Raw genomic sequence first — 7,851 nt, 5'->3', positions numbered from 1 at the left:
ATCTAAATATAGCATAAAATGGTCATAGTCAGCAAATTAAGGAAAATTGAAGAGACATAATGATTCAAAGTTGAATATCAAGCAAATTAATGTATACCCAAAACAAAATTATGGCTATTTTATCCGATATTAAATCCTAAAATTAATAGTCAAAATAAAATGGATTTATGCATTTAATTTCCTTGCAAATTTATCCGATGACTATATTTTTTATAAATTAAAGAATCAAATCATGAAATTAATTTTTTGCATTCATACACATTAAATGAGTGCATTATATTTCTAAATAATGAATAATAATTTATTATTAAAAAATTATTCAACTTGCATACATGTATCAGGACAGGAGAAAAGTATGAAGCCAGGGTCACTTCGTAATATGTTGGCATGCGTGTTTGAGGGTCCTAATTTTATATATGCATATTGATAGATGAAAGAGAATTCCATCTTCAACTAGCTTTTCATTTTCTTTAGAATATAATATAAACTCCACTGGATTCCTTAAACACGAAGGATAACGCCACTTACATTAGAGCACGCCTGGGGTCGAAATTCCATTTACTGGAGAAAAAGAAGAACGCCGAATGCTGAATGTGATGAAGTTGATCATTATCAGCTTCTCAAGTCAAATCATGACTCAGAAAAAGAGCTTTTCGAAAAGCCATGGCGACGCCAACTTTTTCCCTCTCGCTCTACTCCCCCACTTCTCCCCCCACACCCCCCCCCCCAAAAAAAAAAAAATTCCAACCTCAAAAGTCCTCTTCTTTGCCTTCGCATTGACGCTCACTTGTGCTGTGCTATGTAGCTGCTACTTCCACCACCACTGCATGTAATTCTGGTATTGTTTGTATAGCTTCGCTTGTTTTAGATACCATAATGTGTCGTTACTGAATGGTAAATAGTAGTTAGTGCTTTTCTTCTTCGTTCTCCTGCTCCTCTTTTGATGGTTTTCGAAAGCCCGTCTCCTGCACTTTTTGTAAAGCAGGAATAAAAGTGGGATTCTCTTGGAAAATGCTTTTCATTGTGAGATGAAGAATCGCCTTTTGTGTTTTGCACATTTTTGAAACCCAGACCCCTGAAATGAGGACTAGACTAGTTCCGTGTCAGACATTTTCAACTCTGGAACAATAACTTTATGTATTTCATGTCTAACATTTTTCTTTACATTTACATTTTCCGGCATAATATCAGGATCTTTCTGACAGACTTGTGAGATTGATACGAGTTTCTCTTGGTTTCTCTCAAAATTGATTTACGGTAGCCTTTTTTTCATCCCATTTTTTTCGTAGTTGAGGAGTTTGGGCACGCAAATGTCCTGTATTTTTCGCCCCCCCCTTTTTTGTCTTAGGTTTATGCTGTGCATAGATACCAGATTCTGGATATGGGATATGAATCTTATTAGATATTAGTTAATGCCCGGAAAAATGGGAAAATTTATGATGCAGTCAGTTATCTCAGTTAATGTTTATAGCGTAGTATAAAATATTTTACCTTAGGATATTTGTTTCCTAGCTGATTTTGATATTTATTTTTTGTTGGTAAGATCTTCCTTTTGGTTATTGAGTTGTTGGGGATTGTGAAGATTATTGGATTAGCGGGATCTTGCATGAAGCAGAGAAACTGAGCTCTTGGTATTATCAAGATCATCACGTTTTCACGTTAGTGTGGTTGAATATCTGATATCCATTTAGGGATTTATTTCACTCATTGCGTGCACTTGATTCTGAAGCTAATGCAAGTGAACTCGGATTGTTGATAACTAGAATAAGGAATGCATCTAATGCAATGAAAACTCTGAAACTATGTGCAATTCTTTGGTGTTATAGACAGGTTTAGAGAATAAGTAAAGATAAAGCTTCTTCCTTATAAATTTCTCAGCCTGTACTATTTGTGGTGACTGCAACTAAATTCTAGCATGCTAGTATAACAACTGGGATTGATCAGGTTCTCATTATCATCTGTTACCTGTTGCAGTGGAAGTGTAATTTTACTAGTCGCCTATCTAAAAGATGGGGTGTGTTTTGTCAAATATGGATGAGGAAGGGAAAATTCATGCCTGTACGGAAAGGAAGAAGTTAATGAAACAATTGGTGGACATTAGAGGGCTTTTTTTTGATTCCCAATGGGCCTATTTGAAAGCATTGAGGAACACTGGTGTAACCCTTAGGCAATTCACAGAGTCTGAGTTGTTGGAGCTTGAAAATTCTTCTGATGGCATTGGCTTGGTTGTGTCTGCCTCTCCATCCCTCCCCCTGCCTCCATCCCCTCCACAACCACCACCACCACCACCTCCTCCTCTTAGTCCTGACAAGACTTCTTCTACGCAGCTAAATCAGGGCTCATCATTGGAAGGCTACATTTTTGGGTCACCTTCAACCTATCATAAAGGATCTGAAATAGAAGAACTAGAAACTGAGGAGAACTGGGAAGAAACCAACACAGAGTTTGGGGATGAAGATTCTGAAGCACAAGGTGTTGCAAGTGGTGTTGTAAATCCACTTTGTAAGAAACAAAAGTGGAGAGAACCGGTTGATGATTCTTGTACTGTGAGCTTTTGTGCAAAAGAATCTACAAATTTGTCCATGGTAGTTGGAGAGAAGAAATCACTGGAGGATATTGTTAAAGACTTGGATGATTGTTTCCTGAAAGCATCTGAATGTCGGAAGGAAATAGCTGTTCTAATTGATATCAGTAAAGGAGACATTTTTCTGCACCAGAATTCTGGACTTCAAAAGTGTAAGGCTACATGCACTCTTATTTTGGCTTCTTTTTCAAATTTTATGCTGTTTCTATTTTTCCCTTTTTGCATAACTCTTTTTTTTTTTTTTAACCTTTAGCCTCTAGGTATTTAAAGTTTTGGAAATTTGTATTTTCATTTGGACTTCATGATTTTCTTATTATATTTCTTTATAGGGTTTATAATGTTTGTTTTTATATTTGAGTGAGTTTTTTTCCCTAATATCTGGAACAGAATTAAATTCTCCATTCCAGAACTCCTCCTTAAATGTTATAAACCCTCCTTCAATTCCCTTCAATTCCATAACATTCCCAGAATTAAATTCTCCATTCCAGAACTCCTCCTTAAATGTTATAAACTATCAGTTTGAAGTGCATTATTTGAAAGATGGCTTTTATGAATTACTATAAATGGGGCCATTGTCATTGTCTTTGTATTCATAATCAAACAATAATATACTTTTTTTTTTAATCAAAGCGAGAGTGTTCTCTCTTCTTCCCCTTGGCTCTTGAGTCAATACCTTTTTGTTCTATTGATTATTATTGAATTCTTCCACGCCCAGTATTATGCTGCCTGATCCAAAATTCTGTATCTGCTAAATTTCACATGAAGCAAGTTTTTGTGACAAGGCTTGGCGTGTTTATTTGTAGGTGGAAGAATCTTGTTGGAACTATTTACAATTAACAGTCAGATTCAGTTGTTTTGAAATGACCATCCATTTTTCTTGTGCCCTATTCCTGTATTACTTTGATGTTTGTCATTTTTTCTGTATCTGTAAATTTATTTGATGGTTTTCTGAGTTGATTGATGAAGTTAATCTCAGTTAATTATCTTATAAAAAGTGAATATATTTGTGTTAATCACCTGTTGGTTTCTGTCTAATCGTGGTTTTAAATCTTAACTTGTTCTCATCACTGCCTTCTCCATCATCTATTTCATTAAGATTACTGGATTTCTTTTACGTGCAAATAAATTGATTTAAGTTTTAAACAGTGTTACTGTTTTGTCAGATTTATCATGTAATATAACAATCAGTAGAGTTAACCAGAAAAATGGATAACGGCTCACTCATGCAGATTTGGTACCTAAGGAAAAGGATGATGATAGGAAGTAATTGTTAAGACTGATTGCTGTGACATTTTAAATTAGCATGAAAAGTTTAGGTAATAAGCTGAAACTTTTCTTCTCAACCCTTAGTACAAAACTTTTCTTTACATCAACTGACATGTTTTACTTGTGAATGAGTTCCTCTGAAATTTGCTTTGGTTGTTCGGTCTTTTTTTTTCCAGCGAAAAAAAGTGATTCTGCAAAGGTCTTCAGCGTGCTTTCTAGGAACAGGCCACACCAAGTCATCCCAGTATACCAGAGAGTCTGCTGAATCATCTGGTCCTAGTGAACCTTGCAAGCCAGGAGCTCATTGTGCCACGCTTAAAAAATATATGCTGTAGATAAGATACTTAGCAAGTTATTGAAGGTAAACAAGTTTGCATGTTCTTATTTGTGTCTTGAAGAGATGTGAAGCAAAGTCTTGTATTCTATTAATCTTGTTCAAATTTGGAATTGTCGGCAAGAAATTTCACGCTGTTGAAAAATTATGTGACACCCAACTCCTAAGGGATGATAAGCCTATTAATTATTCAAAAATAAGTTCTGAACAATTAAGTGGGTGTATAATGTTTAGGAGTTTATTATTATTATCTAAAAGTCTTGTAGTTAGCATTATCTTAATCTCTAGGAGTTATCTTGTATTAATCTATGTTCTAAGAGTACCATAAAGAAAGGAAAGGCATAGAAGACTGTAGTTTGTTTTTTCTTTAGCCCCTAAACTCTTCCTATTACTAATTTCAAAATGGTGTCAAATTTCACAAAAAGAAAGCCCTAAAGAAAACAAATATACATTCAAGCTCAAAAGCAAAATCAATTGATTTGAGTTATGCTTATTTTGTGAATTTTACTAGCCATTACCGTGTTTTGGTTTTAATGTTGGATTCTTGTTTTTTTTTTTCCTGTTTTGTTTTGTGAAGTCAACTGATGATAAATGTAGTAAAGCCCATCATGTTCTTCAGCACTGTCACTCACTAACCTTGTTGTCAGGTCCTGAAAAATGCAAGTAGGAAAGAAGTCAGCGCTACAGTTGGTTTGTTTAGTCAATATTCTTGCTGAAAGTAAACTGCATGCTCATTTTGGAACATGTAAAATAGAATTTAGAGTCAACGAGTCCAAGATTTGAACACTTCCGGTGAGAGTCCCATTGGCAATTTGGATCTTCTTATTTCCAGCGCATGGACTGTAGGTATTGAATAGTTGGTACTTATCTGTCACGTGGTTTGTTGCACCTGAGTGAACAATCCACTAAGACTTCAATTGAGACACATGTAAAGCATGAGGTAATTACCTTTATATGCCATTGTGGCTATAGGAACTTTCTTCTGTTGGTGCTGGTCAGAAATTTGCATCTCTGTCAATAATTCCAGAATTTCATCTAGTTTTTGTTTTTGTTTTTTTTTTTTTGCCTTTCATCCACTTTTTAAGTGGTCTGTTTTGCTGTGGCATGATATCACGAGGCTTGTCCTTTTTTGGTTTCCAGTCAACCAGTTGCAAGTAATTTACTAAGTCCCAGCACTTGTCCTTCGTATGCCCGGACTTTTTAAAGTGTTCACTTCATTTATTCTCTCTTTGTCCTCTAGAGCATGACTCATAACCATGAGAATCAGGGTTGTGAGACACCATGGTTGAGGGCTTCTGTACTTGTATTAGATTCTTCCTTCAACATCACTTTCCTTTGAGATTCCTCTCTCTGACTTCAGCAAAAGCTTCTTGGGTTGTTGGCAGTGGCACTCTGCTCAGAATTCTCCCTCAAACATAATCAATATTATTTAATCCTGCAAGGAATTAAATACTCCTCTTCCTTTTCAGATCAATTCTTGCCAAAGAGCCACCATTTCAAGCTAGTAGTAATCTGTCAGTTGTCGCTTCCCTATTCCCATCACTGTTCCTTAATCTAGTTTTTAGTTCAAAAAGTTAAGATATATATCCTCACCATCAGAATAAGATTGTTGGGCAGCTTCCTATATATCTCAGGCAGTTGGGAGGAACATAAATGATCATTTAATAGTAGGAATCATGACTTTAACAGGCCATGAAAGACTGTGGAGTTATCGATCTCCCACTGCCGTGTTACAGCCTGGTCTGCTGCCCCCTCTTGGACCTGCAAGTGAGCACGGGTATTTTAGAGGTTTCCATTAAGTTTATCATGCCCCCTCCCCTACTCTTTGTTAATTTTACCACATCAGTTTACATGTTGTCAGCGTCCATAAAGACACACCTTAAAATAGGTAGTGTTAGTGCTAGTTGAGTGTGGGTGTGCCTTGTCTAGTCTAGATATGATTTTCTTTTCAATTTACTTTCATTTTTAACATATAAATATAATATTGATTAATTTGCTATGCTTGATGTGTTCATACTGGCATTGATTGCAGCATTTAAGTTTTGATTATGAAGTTAGTTTTTTTTTATATTATTTCCTCCATTTTAAAATCGTTTCTTGGAGCTAATGCTTTTGTCTATGATGAGTTGGTTTCGTTTCTTGAATTTTTGGAATAACATACTTTTCTCATTGTTTAAACATTGCATTGTAGGAGGAGGAAATTGTGAAATTGAGTACGAGAAGAAGTCCTTTTTATTGCAAAAAAAATTGGACGAGAACCCTGATTGGGTTGAGATGGAAAAAACTCGATTAAGTGTTGAGAATTTAAAATCTAATCAATTACAACTGCAGCAGTCAATTAGCGAAGCAACTTCTTCAATATTGGAAGTCATGGATAAGGAGCTGTATCCTCAGCTTGTTGCATTAACTTCAGGGTAGCTTTCTCTGGCAATTGCTTTGTTAGACTTACTCCTGTTTGAATCATGCATTAACATTGATCCAGATTTTAAGACAATCTTGTTATCCTTGGGGAGGCATTGTGGGAAAAAATCATGAAGAAAACAGTTGTTGATTTGTGTAGATAACTTTTATCAAAACCCTATAATTGAATCAAATGACCAAATTGATAAAATTAACTGGCAAATAAGTTCCTTTCATACTAGGTAGACAGAGGAATCTAAGAGTGAAGAAATCAATACCTGTAATTATGAGAGGGAAAACATAAAGAGGAATTTTGGAAATGCTGTATGTTTTGTTTACCCTTAAAAGATATTATATATGTTTCTATTGCACTGAGGTGAAAGTTTTATTTAGATGTCATTAGTAATTTAAGGGGAAAATGAAGAATGCTCTTGGATTCTGTCATCTGCTCAATCTTGTCCTGGAGTTTTGATTCAAGCTTTTAATTGTTTTGCAGGTTGACTCAAACGTGGAGGACAATGTATAAATGTCATCAGGCCCAAATTCTCATCTCGCAGCAGTTGATTCACCTCAGTGATAATCAAAGCACATTGCTAAATTCTGAGTATCATCGCCAGGCTACACTTCAGCTTGAGAATGAGGTCACATATTGGTATAAAAGCTTTTGTAACCTGGTAAAATCTCAGCGGGAATATGTAAGGATTCTGGATGCATGGATTCAACGTTACTCACTGCCTCATGGATGACCATAAATGGAGTAGTTGCGCTTCAATGATTCATAGCATTATTGAACAGTGGATGCGTGGACTTGCTGAATACCTGATAAGGTAGTTTCACTGAAAACTTTTTGTTAAAACTTTCATTTTTTGTCTTAATTATTTCAGAGTTAAAACAATATGTTTTCTGTAGATCTATTCCCTTTCATGGTTTAATTTCAAAACTGAGAGAAACTACAAAATGTTCTTTTCCAGAATTGTATCACCGTATCTGTTTGTTTCTTTCTGCAATATTAACCCTACCATTTTTGTATTTGGGCCTGTTTGGATATCTGCCAGAAAAAATTGATTAGTATGGTTGATTTTGAAAATACTTGATTTATAAAATTGATTAATAAGATTGATTTTAATTAGAATTGAAAAGAAAATTGAAAATTGGGTATTTAAAACTATGCTTTTGCGAAAAATAATCCAAGCACTTCTGTTATGTGTTAAAATTAATTATGAATCTAAACCATATTTCCAAAAAAAATATCCAAGCACTCATTATG

At 35.1% G+C, this 7,851-nt stretch overlaps 1 pseudogene; it reads left to right on the top strand.

Moving 5' to 3' along the window:
* The first annotated feature begins 750 nt into the window (after window positions 1-750).
* LOC129298017 (protein ALTERED PHOSPHATE STARVATION RESPONSE 1-like) lies at window positions 751-7,384 on the top strand (annotated as a pseudogene).
* Window positions 7,385-7,851: the final 467 nt, after the last annotated feature.

This window comes from Prosopis cineraria, unplaced genomic scaffold (assembly GCF_029017545.1).
Source record: "Prosopis cineraria cultivar Desert tree isolate PC_DT_omini unplaced genomic scaffold, ASM2901754v1 PC684, whole genome shotgun sequence".
In the NCBI taxonomy this organism is placed as follows: Eukaryota; Viridiplantae; Streptophyta; class Magnoliopsida; order Fabales; family Fabaceae; genus Prosopis; species Prosopis cineraria.
The sequence above is the reverse complement of the archived record's forward strand: the minus strand, read 5'-3'. Positions and strand labels throughout refer to the sequence as shown.